Source organism: Linepithema humile, chromosome 5 (assembly GCF_040581485.1).
Source record: "Linepithema humile isolate Giens D197 chromosome 5, Lhum_UNIL_v1.0, whole genome shotgun sequence".
NCBI lineage: Eukaryota > Metazoa > Arthropoda > Insecta > Hymenoptera > Formicidae > Linepithema > Linepithema humile.
In genome coordinates, this window is record NC_090132.1 from 11,007,982 (window position 1) to 11,034,422 (window position 26,441).

Genomic DNA, 26,441 nt, shown 5'->3' on the forward strand with positions numbered 1-26,441 from the left:
GCATCGCGAATTCCAATTTCAGATCGGCCTTCCGTAATTTCCGGAAATTTTCAAAAATCGCCGCGAACTTCAATAAAGCCGTCGTAATTAATTTGTGATTATATCGTGAATTCCTGCAAATTCATGTTACGTTGCATAGCGCGATAGGAATGCAACCGACCTCAACAAGCTCGATACGAAGTGCCTGATTTAGAGAGATGTATAAACGATATTTCGATACTATTTCCCCGCGATACTTTCCAAATCGAATTGAAAGGTGCAAAATTGACAAGCGGCGCGGCGCGCGCCGCGGGCTGCGATTTTTCCTGGGATCGCTGTATCATTTTTCCCCGATAGTTTCGTTCGCGAGAATGCGGAAAAATGTAACGCGCGCTCGCCCTCAGATATGAAATACTGCCTCGTGCCGACAATCGACTTATTAATTATCGATCGCTCTCGTTGTCCTCGATATCGCGGATGTGTAGAAAACAGATTTTGATCGGATTTTCGCAACTCGCATGTGTATATAAAATTTATGCTCCAGTGATAGGCGCATAAAGAGAGAACGTGAACAATTTATCTAATTATCCAGTTGGTGATTGATTTCTTAATGAAATACGACGTTTAATGAATTAATGGTAGTTAATGGTTTAAATAACGCTGTTAGCGCTGCCGTGATATCTTGCGATTGTGAGAAAATTTGACATGAATCGCTTGTTTAATTAGCAGGAGATAACGCGAATGTATATATTGTAGCGGCATGCTTGTCTCGGTATATTGATATGCGAGATATATCTTGGGTTTATGAGGTTGTTAAGGACTTCATCCGTGTCTCATAGCGGGATTACTACGTTATTATCCTTTGGTAAGTGGCAGGCAGGTTGGTCGGCTGGCTCTGGTTGGCCCCTTGTAAGGAAGACCAAACATCGCCTCCTACTTACGCGGGGTCCCTCGAGCTGCCGGTGAAACTAGTAAGACATTTCGCCCCTTCCAATTCAACCCGTGGAATGGGATCTAGTTGTGAATTTGGCCCTCGTAATTAATTTATAACCGTTCTTGTTGCAAAGCCAGTCGAGTGAGCAGAGAAGGTAACTGACCTCGCGCGGAAACGCTCGTCCTCGAACTCTGGCCAATTACGCTTGCGACTCGCCTTTACCGACTCATTTCTTACTTTTTTCAGTTATTTGCATTGGAAAACGCGACTTGAATTACGAATGCTAGCTGAAAAACATATTTAATGTCTATTAAACTGTAGAGTGTGCGGTAAATTTACACTCGTTATGAATGTCACCCATTGTCTAATTATTAATTATACCTTTCCGCGCAACGGCAGGGTCAACCGAAAGTCATCCGCGGGGTGACAAGCGTTGCGGTCCCGCGGCGTCGTTTATACACCCACACCGATCGCTGCCGCAGGATTCCTCCAATGCCTCCGCTTCCGGCCGGTGCACACGTATGCCGTACTTATTACAGGCCTAACACAAATTCGACGTGGAAGCGGGAGTCGTTGGAAGACGCTCGAGCGGGCCGGAGACGCGCGCGGCGGGACGCAGGAATTCATAGATCGCGAGGCTAACAATCAGCCGTAAATTATGGTCTCAATATCCATTGTGTACCCTCCTTGCTCTCGAGCGAGCCTAACCCCAAAGTCTGAGGCCAAGACTACTCATCCCATCGGGGCGGCTCAGGGTTGGCTCTCTCATGGCCCGGCTGAACCAAGAGATATGTATATTAATGGGGCAATCTTACATAGTTTTGTTTACCTTGCCATTCTCTCAGTACGTATACAATTACTATCCCTGGTCTTTACGGTACGAGCCAGCACCGAGGACCGCCTCTGTTACAACCCCTTCGGATCGCGCCGATCTAACTAGTTTCCGCCGACGTCACTATCGCGCTCGGTTGCCGCTCTACTCCTCCCTCAAGTAGACGAATTTCACGGAGAGATTCATTACTATTCGCGATATCAAATAAGGCGAAAAGTTTAAGCTTTTCCGTACTCGTGACTGAATGTTTTCATCCGTTTCAAATTATCTCACATCTATGCGTGCAGAATTTGCTAGTAGCCAGTCTTTCCCGACTAAATCGTCTGGTTGTCCTTTTTTACGGATGATACAAACACCGTTAGTTGTGAAAAAGATAAAATGATGCTAAACACGTGACAAAATTTCACAAAAAGTTACAATAGAAATAAATATATGCACGATTAAATGGTTATGGAACATACGCTATTGAGTCTTTTTAAAAAATTATCTTTTATTAAATTTTTATATTATTTATGGTACAGATTATATTGAGGTAATAGATTCACATGGATATCGTCCATAAATTAATTCATGTTATAATTATAATATGATATAATCAATTTATTCTAGGAACGATGAGAATTAGATATATTAAATGAGAAAGGAGAAATTATATTTAACAAAGTTATCACACAGATCGATAAGATGTGAGGGAAAATTCACCGTTACAAAGGAAGAATGCTTCTCTTCGGAGGCGTTAATTTGAAAGGAATTTGCGATACGCGAGCGATTAGCCGAAGCATTCCGCACGACGGTATCGCAAATTGAGCGAGGCGCATCAACGCGTCGCAATATGTCCAAGCCGCTGATGGCGACGATCGAGGTCGAAGGATGCTATTTTTAAAAACTACACCGGTCGTTGCGGCGATATTCCGATGCGAGAGCGCGTATCCGATAAAAACGAATTCCGTTCTTGAAGGGCTCAAACGCCGCTCCGATGAAAATCCATTCTACGGCGCGCCGGCTTTCAGCAAAGAAAATATTGTCCGCGGCGCGGGGTCCGGGGCAATCGCGGCAGAGCGGCACTTTTCACCTTCGCTCTTCCACCCCGATTTTTAATTCCGTGCGTGGCATACGGCGCGCGCGGCCGGCTTTGTAGCGGAATGTACATTTCTCCCGCTGAACAACCTCATTTGTGTAATCCCCGAAGCTTCGACAACAAACTGTCTGCGGCATCGGAATGGCGCTGGGGGTGCACGGGGGTGTGAGCACGACATTAACGTACTTTGTAGTTCAGCTCTCTGCGGCAGTCGTCCTTCTCCGCTCCCCACTCCACGCTCCGTTCCTCTTCTCTTCACTCCGCGACTCTTCACCACCAAGGCTCCGTCGTCCTGGATGAAATTGCGATTGTAATAGCAATTATCTTATTTCTACTATTGCTTCTTTGTACTTCGATTCACGACATACGGACTTGGTACTCTGATGCAAGCCGAGGAAGGGGGACGCGCCGAGGTGCAGGCGGGACGAGGGGAAGAGGGTGGCTTTTGCGAATGGAATAAAACATTCGCGGGATAGCTAGAAGGATCGTGACGCAATTTAAGTCACGCGGTATTTGTCGGAACGGAACATGGCTCTTTCAGAGTTCAACATTACGCGCAATAGTTATAACGCTTTTTCGGTATTGTTGCGCTTTTCGTTTATACTTTTTCATGCGCACCGCTCGCGCTTTTAATACGCGTTGCATTTGAAAGGTCAGTCGGTACCGTGGTAGGAGACTCGCGCTTTTTATTGGTCGCTCAAGGGGTTGTGTGATGGGAGAAAAAATATTGAGAGAGGAACTAATTATGTCCTGTAATTATATGTGAGTTTTACTACAGTTTTTAATTTTATATTTCGTGACAAGAGAGGAGAGAAAGCGAGCGATTTTGTAAATTCTGTATGGCGAAGATGTTAAAATTTTTTTGCGTTACAGTGGTAATTATTGTATTGGCATTGTGACTACACCAACGCAAAGAGTTCTTCCGGTTCTTTGTTCAACTGTAACGTACGTTGTATTTTTTAAGTATATGAATTCTTTGAATTTATTCGTACGCATAATATAAAGAATTGAATTAAGGAGTAGTTGGGAAATGTACAGTTTATGTTAAATAAGAACTATATATGTATTGTAAAAACAGGTTACAATTTTTTATATTATTATTTTTCTGCTTTCTTCACAATTCTTATTCCTCTACATATATATATATATATATATATATATATATATAGAGAGAGAGAGAGAGAGAGAGAGAGAGAGAAAACGCTTCATTTTAATATGTTATATAAAAAATACATGCACAATCTACGAGGAGATTTTCTTCTTATGAGTTTGACTAGTTTTGCAAACTGTTCAACAGATGTTCCTCCAAGTTGAGTCATTCTTTGTAGGCAGAACTTAGACACAGGTACATATATATATAGAACATATCGCTGCTGTTTCAAGGTACACTGAGATCGCAGGCGAATCACCGAATGCAAAAGCGAAAAGTCTGCATTGCGACGTCAAACGTTGGGAGTGTAGGGGGTGGTGGACAGTGTCGACAATGAGAGATTGACTGAAGGTTAGCCGCGTGCGCCGCGGGGGTGGCTCGCGTAGGGGTTGTCGGCACGGCGCGCGGCGATTCGAGTTGGAGAAACGGTCTCAGCTCGCGCCGCTCGGCCTGAAATTCGCCCGAAGTAATCAATATTATAGCTCGCGAAGATATATGCGAGAGGATGTGGGCAAACAGTATACACACGTGCATTGTTACACGGCCGGGGAGAGATGGTCGGTGTAAGGAGGGGTTGTCGAGGGAGTCGGAGCCGAGGGGGGGAGGTGATGAAGAAGGGGCTGAAGGGTGCCACGGGGCTCGCAGAGCGGAACCGCGGCTCGCAGGGGTTAGCGGGGGGGCGAGGAAGGGCTTGAACGGAGGAAGGAAAGGGGTGGACAGCCGGACAAACAAAACCCTTGCTGCTTCATTTCTGCCCGTCTGGCCAGACACCGACCCTTTATACGCGCGTGCTTCCGTCCTACGTCCGCCGCCCACCCCTGCCCGTTGCGCGGTGGACCCGCACCGCTCTCTCCTGTTAACGTTCCGAGACGAACGGCACTTTCTGCGCGCTACCTTTCGAGTTCGTTAATTAACGGCACCGTCGAGTCGAAGGATGTGAGTCGTAATAGCTTCGAATGGGATTGATAGTCTCAGACGCGAGAGTATTGTTCGGCGCTGCCTGAAATGAATATTACCGCTCGGCTTTTCATCGTGTGCACGACGAAAAATGTGGCAGGTGTAAATGTTCCAATTCTTTCAATATTCTTATCTTTATTTTGTTGCACATACGCATATATAGATACACATATATATATATAGATGAACATGTTCAATTTATAATATAGATATATGGAGAGCTGAATAAATATGAATTATTCTTTATGGTTTTTCCATCAATTGTTATTGTTGTATAATTTTATAGCGATAAAAAAGGTGTCAAATTTAATAAGAATAAGTTGTCGAATTTCTCGCAATTCGTCGAATGTACGAGTCCAAGTAAATCGTGACGATTTGTGTATTTGTAGTAATTAATTTCTACTTACATATATGCTGTTTAATCCAGTTACAATTGCAATTAATGGTTTCGAATAATTCTGTTTCAGGTCAGTGGTGTATACTTCCCTGGCTTCTGAGAGACACAGTGACGTGGCTTGTTGATGTGAGTCAAAGTACTTTTCGTAGTCGTGTCATTTAATTCTAAGTGTTTTCGCATTTTATAGCAAGCGCGTAAAGTTATTTGTTTTCTTATTCAGCACATATTTCGAATTTTTGATAACTCGAGATGACACATATACATTTAATAATAAACTAGAGTAACACAGTTTTAGATATCATATTAGAAGATTTTTACTTTTCCAAAATTATAAATTTTGTGAAAAAATTCGGATCGGTGAATTGTTAACATGCATTGATTTGTGCATTCTTAAAGGAGAATCGAATGTTCTATTGTCAGTTTTAGATCGACGTCGCGACTTCTTCTGAATATTTAAGTAACAAATATTAAAACTTTCGTCGCGTGATGCGACGCGATCCAAAGTTCTCCCGACCTCCGTAAATTTGCGATCACCCCTCATATGCGACGATCCTAAAACGTTATGACTGTTGACGACGAGCGTTGTCAAAATTTTGGCGTCGTACAACCCCTGATGCATATAAGAAACCACGATTTATCCGACATAGGAATCGAGGGTAAAGAGGATGCCGCGCGAATATTCGGGTGACATAATACTTCTTAAGTCGTAAACCTCCCTTGCTTCTTAACCGGCATTCTTCAAGTTTCGTATCGACAGTCGTACAACAAACACGATTATCGATGTCTTGTCGGTTTTCTAAAGCAAAGGGGAGGAAAACGCGCCCTCGATCTCACGTGCTGCTCCTTTCAACCCTCTCCTTATCTATACCGTGTATTTTACGTCGCCGTTTCCAAAGAATCTTTTTCCCGCCGAGTCGTTTAGAATTATTGTCTTTTGCGTCGAGTCGGGAACCGAATAATTCTGACAAATTGGAATTTTATTAATTTTGAGAGACAGTTCGAAATCGTATAAATTAACACAAAATATAAAATCTTCAATTTAAAAAATCTGAATTTGCAATTTGTTAAGAAAATTATTTATATAAAACTGCATGTATGTTAGTTTCTATTTTAGTAGCACTCGGTTATCTTTTTAATTTTGAGAACTTAATCACTATCCGATACATGATACATAACCTATATTCATCGAAATAGTGTCGCGAGAAAAGAGATTAATAACGGCTAATTGAAAGCTTCATTTCTTTCGTCATTTTTTTCGGCGGACGTATGTAAGTGCGATCCATATAGGACGATTACAATACGATGCGCGTGTCGGTTCTTGAATGTTTGCGGGAGCGCGGTGGCTTTGGGAGTATAGTCGGTTTGCGTCCGTGGAATGTGTTCTGGTCAACACACCGTTCATTGGCTACTTGCTCACGCGGTACATTAGTATTCTAGCTAATTAAAACGTAACTGAAACTGTAATGGTCTGCGTTATCGATGGTGTAACGCGTGGGTGAACGGCGCGGCCGAAAGTTACCCCGTTACAAGGGACATCGCGCAGTGTATACATTTTCCTGCTTGGTTCGCGGAATAGAGGGGAATGTCTGATTGTCCTGAAAAAGCAGACTCGTAGTTTTTCTTCATAAAAGATGCTTTTGCCAATTAATTTTTCCCACGCGCGAGTCATTCTTACGCTCCCTCTTTCTCTGTCAACTCGTTTACACAGGATTAAAAAAAAAAAGAGCACATGGTTACATTTGGTAAAGTTGTGTGGAACATATACGAAAAGAATATAAATGTTACAAAAATTGTGTGTAATAAAATGACTCATTGTACACTCATAAGTACAGTTGAGAATAGAGATTTTATATGTTATTCTATTTAATTTTTTCCATTGTGCTGAAAAAGCAATCGCTAAATGATAAATTCGGAAAAATATTTGTACTATTGATATTTATTTACCTATGTGAGTATACACGGCATTGCTTGGGGCTATTCGTTTTAGCATCAAAGAATTACATACGTTTTTTACAAACATTAATGCAAACGTCAATGATAATCGAAATTCGGAGTAAGTAGATACATATTTAAACAAAATGTATGTCTATACACGTAAAAAAATTAATCTTTTACGTTGATAACTAGATTTTCGTGCTTGGCATAAAAAAGGCATTGCTCGTTCCAAAAAAGAAAAGAATTAAGAAACCAATATATTTAATTTGCCTTTGAATTTAATTCAACAAACTGCAAACTACATCTTAATTCTATGCACGGCCAAATAGTTTCATCACTCATTGCAATTAATCAAGAAACCAAGTTAGTTGCCAACATTAAACGCACATTCCCGATATTACTAAGATACTAATTATTTGCTGCTGGCTGAGTGGGGGTTGCTTTATCCTCTTGTATATGAACGGGTGCAGCGCGTACCCGCCTGCCCGCGTACTAACCGCATAGAGGGTGGTTTCGGATGAACGCTCGGGATATTGCTTGCGTTATTGAGCGTGTTAATTGATATTTCTTTCGTTCGAATTTATTTTTAAAAGCGCAGAGCGGCTGGGAGCTTTCCCGCCTCCGGGAAATTTGCGTTTCCCTGAAACTGATAATAATATATACCGCCAATATATCATTATACCTTTGTCCTTTGTGTTCTCGCAGTGACGCCCAATGCTGACGACAATTAACATTTTTACGTTATTTATTCACTTTTGTAGTTCGCGATTGCGCGGCTGAAAATAATTTGCGTAGCTGTGCTCCTTTGTACTAATTATAAATAAATATTTCACACAGTTGTGAAAAAAGCGGCTCGGCTGATAGTATTATAGCAATTCTCGCCGCCCTCGGTCGCTACGTGTAATTGACTTCCTTATGTATGCATATTTATTCCAGCGATAGCTATGCATATTATTGCATCTAATTTTAATATATTTTCTCCTATATAAATAAGAGAATCTATCACTCGACATATTAAGAAAATTATTCTTTTTATCTCATCTCGCAATGTGCATTGTAAAATATTCTTTCCGAAATAAATTTTACAGCTTCAATAACTTGACGAGAAATATTGATGATTTTATAAAAAATTAGTCTGACTATTTGGAGGAGGAGGATAAATTAAAAAAAAAAAAAAAAAATTAAAGATACGTGGTTGCAAGTAATTAAGCAAAATTGGAAGTTGGACGAAATGAAATCACTATTAATCACACTCATAAAAGTTTTATGTAGCATTTAATAATGCATTTACAATATTTGACATTTTGTCAATTTGATACAGAAATATAGTTCTCAATCTATTATCATCTCCATGGCATACATATATTATATTATCTTAATATATCTATTTTCTTTTATTATCGACGTTACGATTTTGCAAATTGTTTAATGAGATTAATGTTGTGACGTCTAAATTCCTTATTATTGACAATAAATTAGAATTGGTAACAAGATTGATTCTGATGTAACGGATTAATCGATTGCACGGGAGCGATTCAGATGATCAAGATATAACCTGGCTGCCTATGATCAACGTCTGGTTAAATAAAAATGCGAATAGCAATAATAAATGCTATTATCGGACGTTGTGACAATCGTCCGCGAGCACTCCAGCAACGCGAATGCCCTGTCCATTTAATTTCTCGGCAAACAATGGGATGATTACGCGCCGATTATATTCTGTCGGAGGGCAGAGATGCGCTGGGAATTCCGTGGTCAATCGTTCTATTAACTGCAATAAAAGTAACGAGCGATCTTAATTGTAAATCAAAAGCGAATTTTACGTCGTTATACACGCGCAACATATATGATATAAAAGATAATGCCAACGTTAAGAAATGTGAGGAACAATTGCATCACGGCTTCAGTAAAACGTCAACTATGCAAATAGCTTCGTGACAAAGGCAATTCGAGTAATTGAAAATTGTATGAAAGGAAAAAGGAAAAGACAGTTGTAAATTTTTTTAAATATACTTTTTGTTGTGCACGCTGCAGTAATACGCTGTTTTAAGACAAGTAAAACGTAAAGAAAATGAGGAAATGTTATTATAAATAAATACGTTTAAAAAGCTTAAAATCAATAATATATCGAACTTTTTTTCTTCACAATAATTAAATTTATTAGCAATTCGAATAAATTGCTTTCTGGATAATTAAATGTTAAATATCGGTAATTGCGAAAAGATGATATTTATATTTCTTGATCACTTGTCATATATTTCATACGAGGAAAGTGTGTTAAATCGAGGCGTGCAGCGCTTTTGCGGAGATTTTACTGAAAGTACTGAGAGTAATCTATCGCGTCTTATTGAGAAAGATGTCGAGTAAATACGGTGGATGTATAGCCGTGTGAAATAATGCCATCAATATATAAAAAGACGATCCGGCGCTGTCGGGTAATAGAAACCGATTTGTCAGGGTGCCTTTACATTTCCACGCAGCGAGTTTCGCATCTGATAGCCCGTTTTATCCCACGGGAGCCTCGTCCATATCCTCCTACCACTTTACCCATCCCGACCAACAGGCAGGGAAAATCACGGGAGGGCACCCTCTTTTCAACCCTGTCACGACACGAGTGCGTGTGTCCGAACGCGCCTATGGCTGCCTGATTTCGGTCTTTCTTGCCTACAAAGTCGAGTAGATAGGGAATCTTGTAAAATGGCCCGACGAAAGACAAATATTACCGAGGATCACCGGACGAGAGATGCAATTTATTTTGCGGGATTCTGCGTGGCGACAATCGCAAAGAGATTTTGCCAGCCGTAAGATATACACGGATTTAAAGATCGGCAACGTGATTAAAGCTGAGGCGTTGCAAGCATTACATGGTTTTTACCATTTTTTCATCATTAATATACAAGATTCATTACGAAATAATATTGCATGGATAATATTTTACTAGTCATGTAATTTGTAGAATAAACCGTCTTTAATTTAGTTTATTTTATAAGCAAACATTTAATAAGTTATCAACAATAAAAAATGTTTAAATTATAATCTTATTGGATTTGATATATCTATTTTTTTTGGTTAAAATTGATGCCTTCTATTAAAATGAAAGATGTACGAACAAAATGAGAAAGTCGTAACACATCCTTATGAGTGCTCGTGATGCACAAAGATCCGCCGATTCATCGCATGAGAATACGCGTGTATTCAGAAATCAGAGCGCATATTTTGGCTGCATCCCTAAAAAAGGAGAACAAAGGGTTTGGACGAAAATACGAAGTGAGAAAGAGGGAAAAAAAAGGAAACGATCTCCGCGCGTATACGCGCGCGCTAACCCTCTGCCTGACAGAAAATTATAATTACGAGCCACGAGGCATGTTCGCGCGGTATAAAAACTTAAAGCTGTGCCGCGTCGCGCCATTCGGCGCGCGTTTCGCGGCGGCTTGGTCCGGTTTGGCTCGGCACGTTGCAGGGGCGGCTGTTAATTGAAAACTACCGAAAAGCACAATTGCGCGAGAATTATTTCTATTCATTAGCCGGATGGCGTTGCTCGCTCGCTCGCCCGCCCGGTCGGGCCGGCCAGCCGCCGAAAAACTTTTCCTCGGCCAGCCACTTTTTTTCACCCCCCTCCCCCTTTCCCCCTCTCTCATCCTGACTCGCGTTTGCCGTCGTTCCACGCCGCAGCCACCACTTGCCACCGGTCTCTATTCGACCGTTCGCGCGCGTGGTGTAATTATGTAACATAAATACAATCCCTACCGCGACGTAATTTTTGCGGTATAAGCTCAAAAGCTCGCGCTATCCCCCTCGCGCCACCCCCGTCAGCCTACCCGGCACGTACGGCGGCGGCAGGCCCGGCTCTCTCCGCGGAAGGCATGGGAGGGCTTTTTCAGGAACGCTTTCGCAAATCAATTTACGGCGTAACGCGGCCGTTCTCATTGTCCGCGGTGGTACCCGACGGCCGCCTCGTGGCTAAACCTTTTGTAACACCACCGGCTATTGTTGTGACAGAAAATTATATCGTAATGCTTATTTACGGTGAACATTCCGGTGGCCGTGGCCCTTTGTTGGCTCTTGTCAAGTACCGAATGTAAATGCGTTTGTAATGCTCAGCCGCGACTCTTGACTGTCTCTCTCTTTCTCTCTCTCTCTCTCTCTCTCTCTTCGGATTGTAGATTTTGTTTGATAATTATATACATGGTCGTATTTCGAGAGGGTGTGATCCTCGACGTCGCGTCGATCACTCGCTAGCGCGTCCGAGCGCGCTTTTCTGAACAAATTTCCATCTCCGTCGCGTGTTATTTTTGTGATGCTAGGACGCCCGCGCATTCACCCATATTTATCACTCAATGAAAATATTTTCATACTCCGAAGATAGCAAATCTCTGATGACGCTGGTACGGCTGGTGCTTTCTTTCTTCCAGAAGATTGGAATTGTTGTTGGAGTGATTTGTGACATGCATTGATAATTAGTAATAATAAAAATTTAAATTTACATCAAATGATATGTTTTTGTCAGGCATAATTATTTTAAAAAATTACTTATATAGATTTCTTTATGATATTTGACAATTATTTAGTTTTTAAGAAGTTGTGTGTTGTATATCTGTAGATATTTTTAAAAGGTTTTAGAATAACACGAGAAATGGCGTTTTATACATTGTTAGAAGTTTCCACATTGTTTTGTCAATTAAGCGAAAATTTCGAATGATAATTACGTATATCAGTCATTGGTAAATCTCTCTGCAATTATTGATTAAATATATTGTGGACCTTAATACCACGATCTTACTTTTCGACGATTTAGGTGTGATCGCGAATAAGCTTTGCATTAGAATTGTTCGGAAGACGCTTCTCGGAATTCCGAGGGGTATTTTCGCCAGTCAATGAATTTACAGCCCCTCTTTACCGAGTTCACTCTTAACCGCTTAACGAGAACTGCTTCGCGGCACGTGAGAAAAAAAAGCTAACCTGTTCGGTAGACGGTAGTAGGAGGCGTAAGCGGTCTTGAGGGGTGAATTAGCGCGAAATAAGTGTAAAAGAGAACACTCGGGACCGCCTCGGCGATAGAAACGAACACATCGTCGTACGTCGTCTGCACGTATACGCGACGCACATGTATACGTTTGTGTGTGCGCGTCCGCGTGTGTGTTGGACGCTGTCGAGCTCTATAAGAACAACGCGAGGGTGAGTCTGCGAAAGAGACGGCTAGGGTAGGTAGGTACGCTACAGTGGGCAGAAGCGAGAGGGCGGAAAACGACGTAACGCACATAAAGTAAATTGCCGCGAAATCTCGGCGAGCCTCAAGAACGGTGGTGGATAAGCGAAACAAATAAAATAAGAACGAGGACGAGCCCGCGGGAGATAACGCGCGAGAAGGGGTAAAAAAGGGCACGTGAGTAATGTGATTTAAGACCATAAGGTATCATGCATTCAAAACGCGAACCGTGGCGATTTTCTCCCTTTTCGCAAAATTGTATATTTTGATAGTGTGAAATATAGCTGGGTAATTATATTGGGTCCGCTCTAATCTTCAAACAGTAGTAAATTTTATTATTAATAATATACAATATATTTGCTACCGACATGAATATCCTTTTAACATTGTTTCTAAGCAAACAGGTTGCTCTCTAAATAAATATCATCTTTTCTCTAATATACATTTTTTTTAATTAACACTTTTTCCACACGAAAGATTAAATTAAATTACAATTATGATTTCAAATATTTGTATGTAAACACTTTTTGATTATTGTAATTATAATAGATGCATTTATCCTTGTAATAATTACAGACAACTCTCATCTTAAATTAAATTTCTTATACATAAATTGAAGAGTTTTCGTAGAGAGTTCTCTGTTCTAGTTATACGATGTCGCAATGTTGAAGAATTTAATTCGAAACAACACACATACTATCACTTTGATAATTATCTTATTGGTCTCTTTCGCACGACCAATTTTTCAATACATCGAGAAGCGAAACGTAACGTGGAGCCTAGCGGAAGAGATATGCGACGCGCGTCATCGCACATAATTACAATGTAGGTGCTCCACTTTCCACCCTCGCAAAGCTCGTTGACAAGAATCCCGCAGGATGCGGCGCAGGAGGGGCAACGTCCCGGCAACAAAGGCGGCCTCGAGGACTTTCAGTCACGTGTCGCGCGCAAAAAACTAAGAGCTCTGTCTCGCGTACGTGGAGAAGAGGTAGGGCGGGAGGTAGGAGAGGCTTGCTTCAGGGGGAACCCTCGAGAGCATCCGAAAAGAGATTTCTGCGGTGTGGGAGAAGGTGCATGGCCAGACAGAGGAGACAAACGCGAAAAGGAGGAACAAAACGGATGGACGGACGAACGAACGGACGGACGGACGGACGAACGAACGGACAGACAGGCGGGCAGACAGATATTCGCGGGAAGGAATGACAATAATAATACCCGGGTGTGGCCCTGGGCCATAAGTGTCAGCAGGAAGGAAGGAAGACTGGAAGGAGCGCGTTGAATTTGTCATATGTAAGTCTCATACCCCCTTGACGCGCACACGCGTGCGTAACCGCCGCCCGACGTGTCTCGTTCACGAGGATTATTTCAGGAAGGCACCGAAAATGGAGGGACTGAGATTCGGCGGGTCTTTTGCGATGCGATGGCATGTCTCACCCGCCTGTCCAACCCTCTCTTCTCGCGTGATTGTAACGGGTGAGAAAACGTCTCCGGGGTATATCGAGATACTGTGATACTGAATTCTTTCACGCTATCCCTTCGAGTCACGGGCGTTGCGCTGCTCTGTCTTTTCGTCTTGCGTGCCAATTTTATTGCGCATTTCATTGCTCGATTCATAAGCGTCGTGTAGATTAGCATCGCGGCTGGACAAATTGATTAATTGTTGATTTATTATTATACAATATATTAAACGGGACTGCCGTTATAATTACATAATATTATTACAATTTGATGCTTCTCTTTGACATGCTGAGAAACATGTATTCAGAGTTGCAAATTTCTCAAGTAAATGTTTAGAAAATCCGCTTCCGCGGTGTAAAAAACATTAGCAATATTATAAAGAAAATTTATTTGAATATTTTGCGTAATAAAAGTGCAAAATTTCCAGATTGAAATCAATTATAAAATTTTCTATTTTTCTAAAAATTATTAACAATAATTATTACCGTACTTTTTTGAAACTCCATTACGAAAAAGTAAAGTTAATTTTATGCTGAAAGCATTATAATTCTTTTCTCTTTGACAGTGAGATTATTTTGGATCTTTCACCTACAAAGCATAGCTGTCAATCTGGCTGAATGCGCCATATTAACGATGGCAAATACAGCAAATCGTTACATTCATGTAAGCATCGGCGCGCATTTGATTTTTCGCAATTGCATAGACGCGCACAGGCGCACTCACGTTGATTCAATTGCGGTTTCCCGTAAACAAGTGCATCGTTTTATTATTTATCGCCGTTATTCCGGCCACTTAATCAAAAATATATTACGGACAATACCTCTCAGCGTCTGACATTTTCGATGCCCGACTATACGAGCGCGAATGATTTCATCAGCGCATTATTAAGTGGGCTTTGATTTTCGATCCTCATTTTGCAAACCAAGCTCTTTGTTGCCCACCAAGCCAGTTGTAAACGTCACAGAGAATACATACCTGTCAAATGAAAATATTCTATTTGCGAAACTATTACTCTAATCATAGGTATTGCATATTTGCTAATTATCAGACCCGTTTTCCGCTAGTATCACGTTATATGTTCTGCGCTTGGTAAATTCAATTCTGTTACACATAACTCCATCGCCGGGAACGCAAGCCGAAATTTGCGCGGTGTCGCTTGGACTTTTCGCGAATCCAATTGAGAAAATTATCACTCTGGGAAATCTCCTCTTTCTTTATTCACTTTGTATGGGACTTTGTATAATGCCGATAATTTCGCCAAGATTCAATCGCAAGATCCGTCAGTTGAAAGCATTTAATTAAGTTTTGTTCAATCAAAAAATTGCTATCAAGCAATTTCTATTATGAAAAATCTTGGCGTTTCCCTTCGATGTTTCACGTCAGAAAGTGGAAAAGTGGAAAAATAAAAAACTCAAACCGAGTGAACGGACGTATACGTCATAGAGAATGGGGTTAGCGACGTAAATGCGTGCATACCAACGTGCGTACACGGGCGGATACACGCAACCGGGTTGGACAAATGAAGTAGATATGTCATAATGATTTCGAGTGCTCGTACGCCGAGAATTGTTGCTCGCCGGTCGGATCCGCGATTCACCTTGTTCGTTGCAATTTTCATTCCTGTCGATGCGAACAATTACAATTTGATCTCGCGGCAAAAACAAACATTACATTTCGCTTCACAGAATATTCGATCATTAAGCGTATTAATGATGATTTAAACTGCGCGATTTACATCGATTGGCGCTTCGTGTTTAAATATATTCCATTCTCCTCGGTTTTCTGATGCCCCGTTCGACTACTGTTAGACTTGTTATAAATATCGAAACGTTCAATTTATTAAGATGCGCGATGTAAGAAAATTGTTTTCATCACTCTGAACTCTAATTTCTCAGATAAAAATTATTGAGTTTAATTTTATGTATCAATGTAAACTATGCATAACAGAAAAAATCTTTTATTACCTTGAATTCTTATTATCTATATTTGCACTTTGTAAATATCTGGATGCAGAAAAATATTCCATGAATAAAAAAAAATATATGTACAAATGTAAACCATGCGTGACAAACAAAATTTTTTACTACATTAAATGTTTGTATTGTCTCTACATTCATATACTCTGTAAATATTCGGATATAAACCATGTATAAAAATATGTTATACATTTATTGCAATTAGCAATATTCGTACTTATTGACATGTAACGTTGCGAAAATTGCTTTCAAGGGCTCACAACAAAGGCTTAATGCGACATGGTTTTTTCTGCAATTGTTACAGAATTACATTACCTCTCCTTTGTATATAAATTAATCATAAACCATAATCATACTCTTTAACTCAATAAGCTCTTATTATGCTTGTACATCGTCGTAAACGACGCTATTGCAAACAGATAAGAGTTTGTATGTTTGTTGAGACATTTTCACAAACAGTACACGCTGATTTTGCGTTTTCGCGAGCGATTATACTTTAACGCAAATTATACTATTGACCAAAGCACAATCGATATTATTTTGCAATTTGGAAAGCTAAACGTGGAAATGTTATATGGAAAGATATAGATGTCTCGTGATATTCAAATTACAAATAATTACACTGTTTATTCTCGTTTTGAACAATTGAGGCACAGTCAAGTTTCTTTTCTTATTTGCTTTTTTTCTTACTTTTTATTTAGTCTTTTATTTCTACTACTTTACGTTTGCTTAAAGAAAATAAATGCCATGTTTTTATCTGCGTGAATAAAGTTATCTCTTGTATACAAATGTAGCGGTATATAAATGTAGCGGTAGCGATAGTGGTTTTGCTATAATGGTTGTATACAGCGTGTGTCTGTTTGTCTCTCATACCTTTTTGGCATCCCCTCTTGGCGCTCTTACACGGTAAACAACCAACATACCCACCCTACGCAGCCAGTGCCAACCGAAGATTGTGTCTTCTATTTGCGGGACATTTCTCCTTATTAAGAAGAACGGACATAAATATGCTACTTTGTCGATCCCGCGTATACTCTAATGATGTTTGAACTTATTGATAATTGATAAGTTTCTCTTGCAAAGAAAAAGAGAACGAGTTATATAATTCTTATCATTATCTTATATTCTATTGCATTTCTCGAGCAACCGAGTTTGAAATAACAATGAGATATCGATTACGTTGGATGAGTCTCTGACGAGTAGTCCATTCTAATAATACATATGTAAAACCATAATTATATATTTCTTTGATTTGTAATTAAAAATTCGTATTTTTCACTCGATAATTTTTCATTCACACGTTGCTACGCTTTTGCGCGCGGATAGAAAAGTGCGACAAAATACTTTGAGAAAATTTAAGAGCTCGTGTAACATTATATTGGGATACGCTGACGAATGAGCTTTGATATCGAAACGAGGTTGGTGCTTCGAGCCTCTTTTTTGGATCTCTTATGCTTCCTGCATTTCACTGTAAACAACAGGCATTCCCACCCTGGACAGACATCGCCGACCCCGAGCAAGGTCTCCCACTTGCAAGGCACCACCCCTCATCAGTCGGTCTGTACAAATATACTATTGTATTGATCCTATACCTTTTCCACCCGCTACGTTCCTTTTGTTCCTGGGGATCCTCGTTTTACATTTTAGCCGCTTCCGCGAAACAACTAATGTGCACCGAGTGTGTTGACAGTAACTGTCTCGCTATTGTTGCACCCTCTCGACTCACGCTGTACACCCTCGCGCGCGTTTGCGCGCACGCGGGGTAGAGTGACGGTGGATCATCGTGCCGCGCGCAGAGAGCCCGCGGGGCTCTTCCGTTCGATTCTTCCTACGTTTTGCGATAAATCGACTCTCCCTTGTCCCCCGGTACACCTGAAACTTTGCGACGCTCATACATCGCAAATCGAAATAAAAGGAAACAGCGTCGAAAATTTGCGATTAATGTACTATTGTGTAGATCATGCTGTAATTGAGTTGACTTTAAAAAAGGCAACGAGTATTTTATCAAAATATTCCATCAATGCTTCTTTCATACGTATTGTATTTCATGAAAATTATGATACCTAATAATTATATAAAATAATGACAATAATATCCTCAGAATTTTGAATAATAAATTACGAAAACTATTTGGATTTTTACATACATAACATTGCAAATAGCAATTGTTTATATGATGTATCTGAACAACTGTTTTATTTAGCGAACTTATTGTATTTTTCCCAGAAGGAATGTTATTTATATGAACGAATATAGGATATTTCAATCTTGATACGATGCTGACATTTATCGTAAGAGAAAATTTACCCATTTAGACACGAGAAATGTTAAGTAAAAATAAACTATTACAGACTCACATCTAAAAATCTGTGCTGTTGATCACGTCGTAGCGATTAAAAGACTCGGCGTGTTATTTTGGCGAAGATGGAATATTTCCACGGCTTAATTAAGGCGCGCCGCTAAAAATGTTTACCGGTTGCGCTTCTCCATCGCGTCGCTGAAAATCGAACGCGGGAAAAAAATTCCCCTCCGTGTAACTTCTAATTTCAGAAAACCACAACGGTATTTTCGAGGCGTCGGTTGTAACCGTTCCATGAAATTAGTTTCGCGGGGGAACTCTATTTCGTTTCCATCGTATCACTCCGTGCCGAACATTCCGGATTTTCGCGCGATCATAAACTCGTGCATACGATGCATACCCAAATTGCCTGTGTGGCTCGATGCACATGGTACAGGGCAGTGCGAGCGAGTGCATATTATTCGTTTAATAATCGATAGAATCACGTCATCGCGTGCACACCTCGCTGCATAAAGCCCCTTTGCAGTCTTACTTCTCGGCTCGCTAGTGTTAATGCACGTTATGTGCTGTTGTTGCGAAACGGCGGTGAAAAGCAGTAAACGCATTATGCATCACGCGGCCGCCTGTGTGGAAAATTGAGAGAAGAATGCGATCGTCTGTGAGCCGCGCTTCCGATTGCGCGTTAACTCGGACGGAAAATATATTTTCTAATTATTATAAACCGGAATGAGTGAGTTATATTATTACCGATTACACGGTATAATGCCTAAAAGATGATAGAGATACAATTTCCGCATTTTATCTTGTGTGCAAATCGTGATAATCGCTCCTTGCAATAACTGTAGCATGTACATTTACTCAATCAATACGCGTTTCTTATGAATGTATTACCGCATTTGTAGTGCGATGAAAAATACACCAAGTCTGGAAAATTATATTCCATTTGATACTGCATATGTGGACTTTTTCTACAATTTTTCTACATTATAGACTAGATAGTACAGCGCTTTAAACATTTAGCTGAGGTTGTGTTGAGAAAGAATCCACACTTTTTCGCGATTATTTTTTATTTTCTACAGAACCGCAATTTCCAATCAATAAAAAGTGAGATTAATTTCTTTTCTAATGTAGAATAGTATTGTAATAAAAAAAATTATATTTAATTACTAGGAATCTGGGTACTTATATATGTACATTATGCATCTAATAAAAAAGGGTAATTTGTCGGTAAAAAAAGCTAATTGAATCCTCTTATTTATATTAACTCTGATAAAAATAAAGCTAGGTATTTATTTTTATTTATAATTATATTTACTCATAAATCACAGTGCTGTGTAATTTCACGTTATGGAATAACTTAATCCCTTCAAACAATTTGTTTTATCTGTTCTGTCTATGTATTGGTAGTTGGCACACGTGGAATTTTACGCGTCGCGACGCCCGTGGTGAAAAATAATTCCCGCGTGGATGACGGCGCGGTGCGCCGCGCCGAAATCTCGACGTGTGCCAGCCGGTCGGTCGGTCGGTCCGTCGCTATTCGCAAAGCATTTGCGCGTGGTGGACGCGGACCGTGCACGTACATACAAACAGGTATCGTAACGATCGTAACGCATCGAGGTCGAAGTAACCGGCAAGGTAACGAGCAAAAAGGATTGCACTAACGAAGTGCCTGACGGGTAACTTGCTACGGGTCCAGGGCAATAATGTCCCCCGCTGGTAAACTCGTGTTTGCACAACTCTTTGTCCCAGAAGTACGCACGGGCACACTAGCAGCTCTCTCACGTATACGCGCGCGTACGCGTGTGCGAGCGGCGCCCGTGCGATGCGACGAGCACAAAGAGGCGAAGACACGGACAAACGACCAACGACTCCTGCCCTCATGCTCCGACCTAAGTTTTTTTTAGTTGTTGTATGCATAATAGTGTTAGGATTCATTAGCAATCAGAGATGGGCCGGCCGGTCCGGTCCGAGAATTGTTTACCGCTGTTCAGCCGTTTCACTCACCGCCTCTTACGCCTCGGCCGGCACCGCGGCTGCAATCTCCTACGGCAAACGGCAGACGTTCCTCGCTCTTCTGTAGCGTGGCTGCGAGCGTGAGAATTCATAGCTCGTTTGTAGACGGTGAAGAAACGTCGATGTCAATTCCGTGAAACGAAAATATGATAATTCTTTCCTACGCGCAAGATTTTCCAAAGAAAAAAATTACGAACATAGATTGTATAAAGATTCGTTTGTAACATGTGCAATTTACTGCAAAGATATTTTTACGGAAAATTTGTCTTTAATACAAACATATATAAAAGATACAAATGCAAATCTGCTGTCGAGTAAAGTCATTTAAAGTGATAAACTATATATATATACATATATTATATGTCAAAAAGCAAAATATACAACGTTCATAAGAACATTTTAAAGATCTCTCTCAATAAGATAAAATATGAATATTAATTTTTATATTGGCTTAACTGGTCTCTTTTAAAAAGCTAATATAAAGTTTGAGAGATTTATTCGAAGTATCAAAGTGTGAAATGGGTACCGTACGATGCGACATCTCGCAGCGCGCACTGTATAGAAGCGTTTCAAATCAATAAATTACTCCAAAATAGCTGGTTATTAAAGAGCGAGCATAAATTTATTCGATCGCATGCATTTAATTGAAACGGATTGACAGGCACGAAGCGAGCGGAACTTTCCGCGCGATGATGCGTAATTTCTATCGCTTGATCGTATCCGGTAGTTGCGCATGAAGAGGTGCAACGATAGCGGAAAATCGTCCGCGAGTCTATTTATAATTTCGTCTCATTCATTCGGAAAACAATCAAACGCGCGGCGAGATCGTGTGGAACGCGCGGACGCGTGGACGCGTTACCGATCGCGAAGGGAGGATAAAAGCGACAATGAAAATACACTCGCGGCAAAAGCGACAGGCCGCGCGAGATAGCTTATGCTTCCGGGAAAGTGGCGAAGGTTGTCAGTTTAACTCGCGCCATCACTTTAACGTCGCTTCGTGGTCTGTTTAGTTTTGCCGTCCAACTCGCACGGCGAGTGTCGTGCCCGTCGTTCGATGGTCGACACAAACACGAAGCGTGGAGTAGTGCGAACCGACGAAATCGACGAGCAAAATACGACGCGATGATAATTGTTCCTTTGACTCAAGTTTATTCGTGTGCCGTTTCATCGAGGTGTTTATTTGACGAGCAAAGTGGATGACGTTATTCTCTGTCGATTGTATTGCTTTTTCAAGTCTACAAGATATTGACGAGACGTACTTTCTTTTTTCGTAGAATAATGCCACACATTGTTAGAGAACGATGAAATCAGATATTAAATGAACACATATATATGTATATTAGGAATTAAACACATTCAGGAATTAATATCCTAATTATATAAAAGAATAGCTTCAATGAGAGAGTGCCAGATAAATATTTATGTGTAGAAATGATATTTGAAAAAACTCTTGAAAACGCAAAGAATTAGAAAAGATACTACAAACTCTAAAACTGCTAAATGAGTCTCGAAAATCAAGATAAAGATAAACATTTGAATTTGAGTCAAGTAAAACGTAATTTCGTGTGATTTGATCGCAAAGACAATCAATTAAAGTGAAAAAAATTATCATAAAAATATTAAAGATAAAATTTCTCATAAGATTTGCTACCTTATTTATTTGGTTCGTAAAAATAGCTTTTTTCGAACCGCGTTAAATTTCCTGAAAAGTTACCAAGTAAAAATTTGCAACTCGTAAGTCGAGTAACTCTTTGTTACAAAAATGATCATTAATGGAATAAAATTGTTAGTACATTGTCCACCGGATTACCTAAATATACATAAGCGGTAAAACACATTATTCACTATTGTAGTGACGTATCATAATTTTCTGCTGCAGTTAAAACCGTACATGAAATCATCGGAAAAACTCGGTAGCAGACCCGCTTTGACCCCACGAACAACGTCATTTTTTGCGATGGATATTATCCAGAATTACTGCAACAGCGAAGAATAAAATATGCAGGCGAGTTAGTAAATGCCGTCCATTATAAATAGGCGCATGACACGAAGCCAGAATAAATATCCGCGATATCCTATTTCCGCGCGCGATCCCCGGATCGGTGTTTATTTTATCATTTTTTCATGAGATTTCAGTGAAGTGTAAATACCGTGGAAAATGCAGGAACACAAGCGACTAAACATAACGATTATAAGCGCCCGGGGCTTCGATGCACCGTGGCTTGTTTTCAATGCAGTTGCATTGAACTGCAGCTGCATTCCAGCTCCATGCCTCATCCCCATCGTTACCGTTCGAGTCGGAACTGTGCTCTTTGTGAAATGTCATGACCGATTCTAAAACGAGAAAAATGCATCGGCTAACACGATCAACTACGCATCGAGTCATCGCAATTATGGCGCGTGGAGAAATTTTTTGCATTAGTCGCCCAAAATTTGCACGTAATAATAAATGATGTCGTTGAAACACGTGCACGAACACGTGTATTTATTGACTAATAAACAACATTACATCATCATTTGAAGGCGAGAAAAAGGTTTATATTTTACATATCAGTAGCAATATACGCGTTGGTTAAATTTATGTGTTTTTTAATTTTTTGTTAAAGATGCGATGTAATGACATTTGCATTGGAAAAATACAATAGTTTACAACTATTCACTTCCTTTCATCCGTATTTTTAACATGACAAATAAAAAAACTTTATTGTAACGAAATAAAATTATTTTGTATGGCATTTGTTTCCACATGTCCATCAAAATACCACGAAATCTTTGCATAAATTTTGAGAAAATATTATTGTATAAAACTTAGGATTAAAATTTACACTTTTTATCACATCTGCATCTGCATCGCACTATCATTATCTGCATCGTAAAAATTTTATTCGCGATATTTATGCACTTTCTTATTGTTTATTATTGTTTTATTTAGTTAACATTACATTATAGTTTTCAATCTTTTCTATCTTAAACTTGCATTAGTGCAAGTATTTCATAAACAAACATCCTAAAAACTCATTTTACTTGAATTCAAATGGCATAGTTTTATTTATCCGTCTTGCATTATAAATCTACATTTCTACTATTTAATCATTTTGATTGAAATAAAATGTGAGATGCTGCATTATAAAAAAAGGACTTATTTACTTTGCATTAAATGATAATTTACTTTGCTCAAAAGTAGCACAAGTTTATTTATTCACTTCATAAAATTTGTTCTTTATAAATTCAATGAATACTTTTGCAATCTTTATGTTTTAACTATAAATAATACTTTTGTCATCTAATAGTCCCGAATAAACTCTATATATTGATCATTTAAAGAAGACATTGTTATTTTTATTTTATCGATCATGATTATTATTATTTTTATCGTTGCAAATATTTTCGAAAGATGAAAAGAATTATTAATCAAATAGAGAAGAGATTGGGGAAAGCTATGCTAATTTTATATGGCAATACACGACAACTGAAAAGTGTACAACAAATGAAAAAAGCGAAGAAAAAGAAAACACGAAGGGACAGAAAGATGAGCATCGCGTGACACAAGTAGTAAAAAGGAATGTAGCGAACAAGCACGCCGTCAGAACAAGACAAGGGGTGGTAAAGAGGAGCGGTTTGGTCAAAAAGGGGTAGAAACGCGGAGGTGGTGGAGATAATTTTCAGACATTAAAAATGATATCAGAGCGAAGCGCCGCGGGCAAGGGATGAAACGGGCCGTTATAAGCGGCGAGGAGGCTGAGACAGTGTAAGTGCGGGTGGAGAAAAGTTGGTGTATAAACAGAAGTTACGTAAGTACATTACAAACTGTAATGGCGAATCGGAGCCGCTCGCCGCTTGGTCTACGCCCGATGAAAGTGGGCTCTTGAGCCGTCTCCGAGAAAGCAACCCTCGGCATTTATTATGCTATATTGTTACAAGGAAATTGCGTTTTTATAAGTAGAACCGCGGCAAAACCGAGCCGCAGAGGGCGTGTCTTTTACCCTGCTTCACTGTAAATTCTGAAGATATAATTGGACCGATTATTTCGAAGAGAGACGATCGATATCACTCAATAAGTAATATAGAATTTTCGTAACACAACATTGACAATCATAAGTATTTCGCAAAAACTTTTCATTATATATGTTTATGATACTGTAATAATATATTAAATAAATTTCCTTTGTTCAGAAAGGATAGTCCACGGTTATTTTTCAGTCATATTTAATTTGCAACAATTATTAATTTATTTGTATTGGATGCAAACACAATAGTACATTAATGTAAATCGCTATGTAGATAAGAACAATTTATTTTAAACGATAAATTTAATTGTACAGCGTTCAATATAAATTTTCGAATCTTTGATTTTCCAGATAAACGATTTCATTACTAATTGTTATAAGGCGTTACATGGTTATCGTTTATTATTCAAATGCAGGTAGGCGTGGTGCATGCATTATTAAAATACCATGTAAAAATGTCTCGTGCAGTCACAGAACAGAGTAATATAAAAATTAATTCGCTGCGTATATTATTGAAAATAATATGTAAAACAATAAAATCCTCAATTACATTATACCTATATTATACATTTACGCTTAAATCTGTTTTACCGATAAAAACTTTTAAATCATTTTCTATGATAAAATTATAAATTTTCAGGTTTTGATTTTTACAGACAACAATTTTATATTAGTATTCAATAGAAATTAAATCTTATTTTTTGGTCCAAAAATATTTTAGAAACTTTTTCATATACTAGGGAGTAACTTAAAAGTATAGGTTTTTTACGTAAGGAAGTAGGCGCGTAAAGAGAGAGTTACGTTATTCAACTCAATTATTACAATTATTATATATCATTAATGCTTCGCGATATTTTCTTGCGAGATACGTTTGAGGAAACACAAATAATCCACGGAAATCTAACATAATTTTTTCCTGTTTTATCTCAATGAATTTAATTCACCTGATTTTTCTCAACCGCGAAAAAAGTAAAACAATTATCTGAAAATTTTGTCAAAGTGATCAATGAGGGGTAAGGAGAAGGTGTGAACAAAGATTTAAGCTTTTGTACATTAATAACGGAAGTGGCGAACTTCCTTCCAGATTTCGTGTCCCTCTTGTCGGGTCGGATAAAAGCGCGGGATGTGGAGGACGGGAGGTGGTGAACTCGGGTCGGCAGCATGTTGCACGATCGTAAACACTTTGCATATTTCCCGTTCCATTCGCGAACCCTCCAACCTACCTACCTACCGCCACCTTTTCAACGATCCTCTGTCTCCCTCCAAGCTGCGCGCGTTATATAGCGCCGGTTTGCAATTAGCTAAAATCGATCGCGTGAAAGTGCACGATGGTGCCGACCATATAGGTTTTCTCTTGTGTGTTTCTAGCGACGCACGATACCCGCGGCTATTTTCTACACCGCACCTTTCGTGCTTTTCATTATAATAATGCGCAATCGCTGGCTATATCTAACACTGTTTATGTTGCGCTATTCCTTTGCTTGCGTCCGCGTTTTATAATTACGATTGTTTTAATTGTTGTTCTCGTTCGACAGTGCTACATTTGTGCTAAATAAATTTAAAAATATAAGATTGTTAATTACTTACCCGTGAGACTGACTTATTTAGGCACGTTTAAAATAATTAAAAAAAAAACTAAACATTTTCTAAAAACCGAAAAAAAAAATTAAAAGCCAGCAGACAGACTACATATATGTTTATTTCTTCAAATATTCAATTAATTGTAAAAGTTTCATCATTACAAAAGAGATATTTGTGCACAGTTTTAAAATATTTTTCTCGTCTGTATATTCGTAACAGCAGAAAGCGAAACAATACGATAAATAAACGTCAAAAAGTATATAAAAGTATTATTCAGCAACTCCGCTACATTTAATAAAATTCCCGCTATCCGAATATCTGTAGCGCGAATATCAGCACTATCTCTAATCCCCCCACACCCCAGTCTTTTCTTCAATCTCCAAGTTCTCTCCTCTCCCTCGTCTCTTACCGCGAGACTCACCCAACGAACCATCCGCCCTTCCACCGTCCCCGCGAGGCAGAAAATCTGAGAGCGAGATAATTACGGTTGGAAGCGCGGATATTATTTAACCAACATTTCGCTGCGCAGACCGAGGGAGTGGTATAGCGAGGGGCTGTCGGGCGGAGGGGAGGGTTGAATCGGAGGAGCTCGGGGGTATTCTTACACGAGCAGCCCAATCAAATATAACAGGTCGGTAC

At 39.6% G+C, this 26,441-nt stretch overlaps 1 protein-coding gene across 9 annotated transcripts in view; it reads left to right on the forward strand.

Moving 5' to 3' along the window:
• LOC105676570 (forkhead box P) overlaps positions 1-26,441 on the forward strand; it is a 286,205-nt gene that overhangs the window by 88,900 nt on the left and 170,864 nt on the right. For 3 of the 9 annotated variants that reach the window (XM_012374631.2, XM_067356018.1, XM_067356017.1), the window contains exon 2: positions 5,398-5,453. The exons of the other annotated variants lie outside the window; for them this stretch is intronic. The gene's annotated coding sequence lies outside the window, so the exon portion shown is untranslated. The remainder of the gene's footprint in view (positions 1-5,397; positions 5,454-26,441) is intronic. 9 annotated transcript variants of the gene reach the window in all.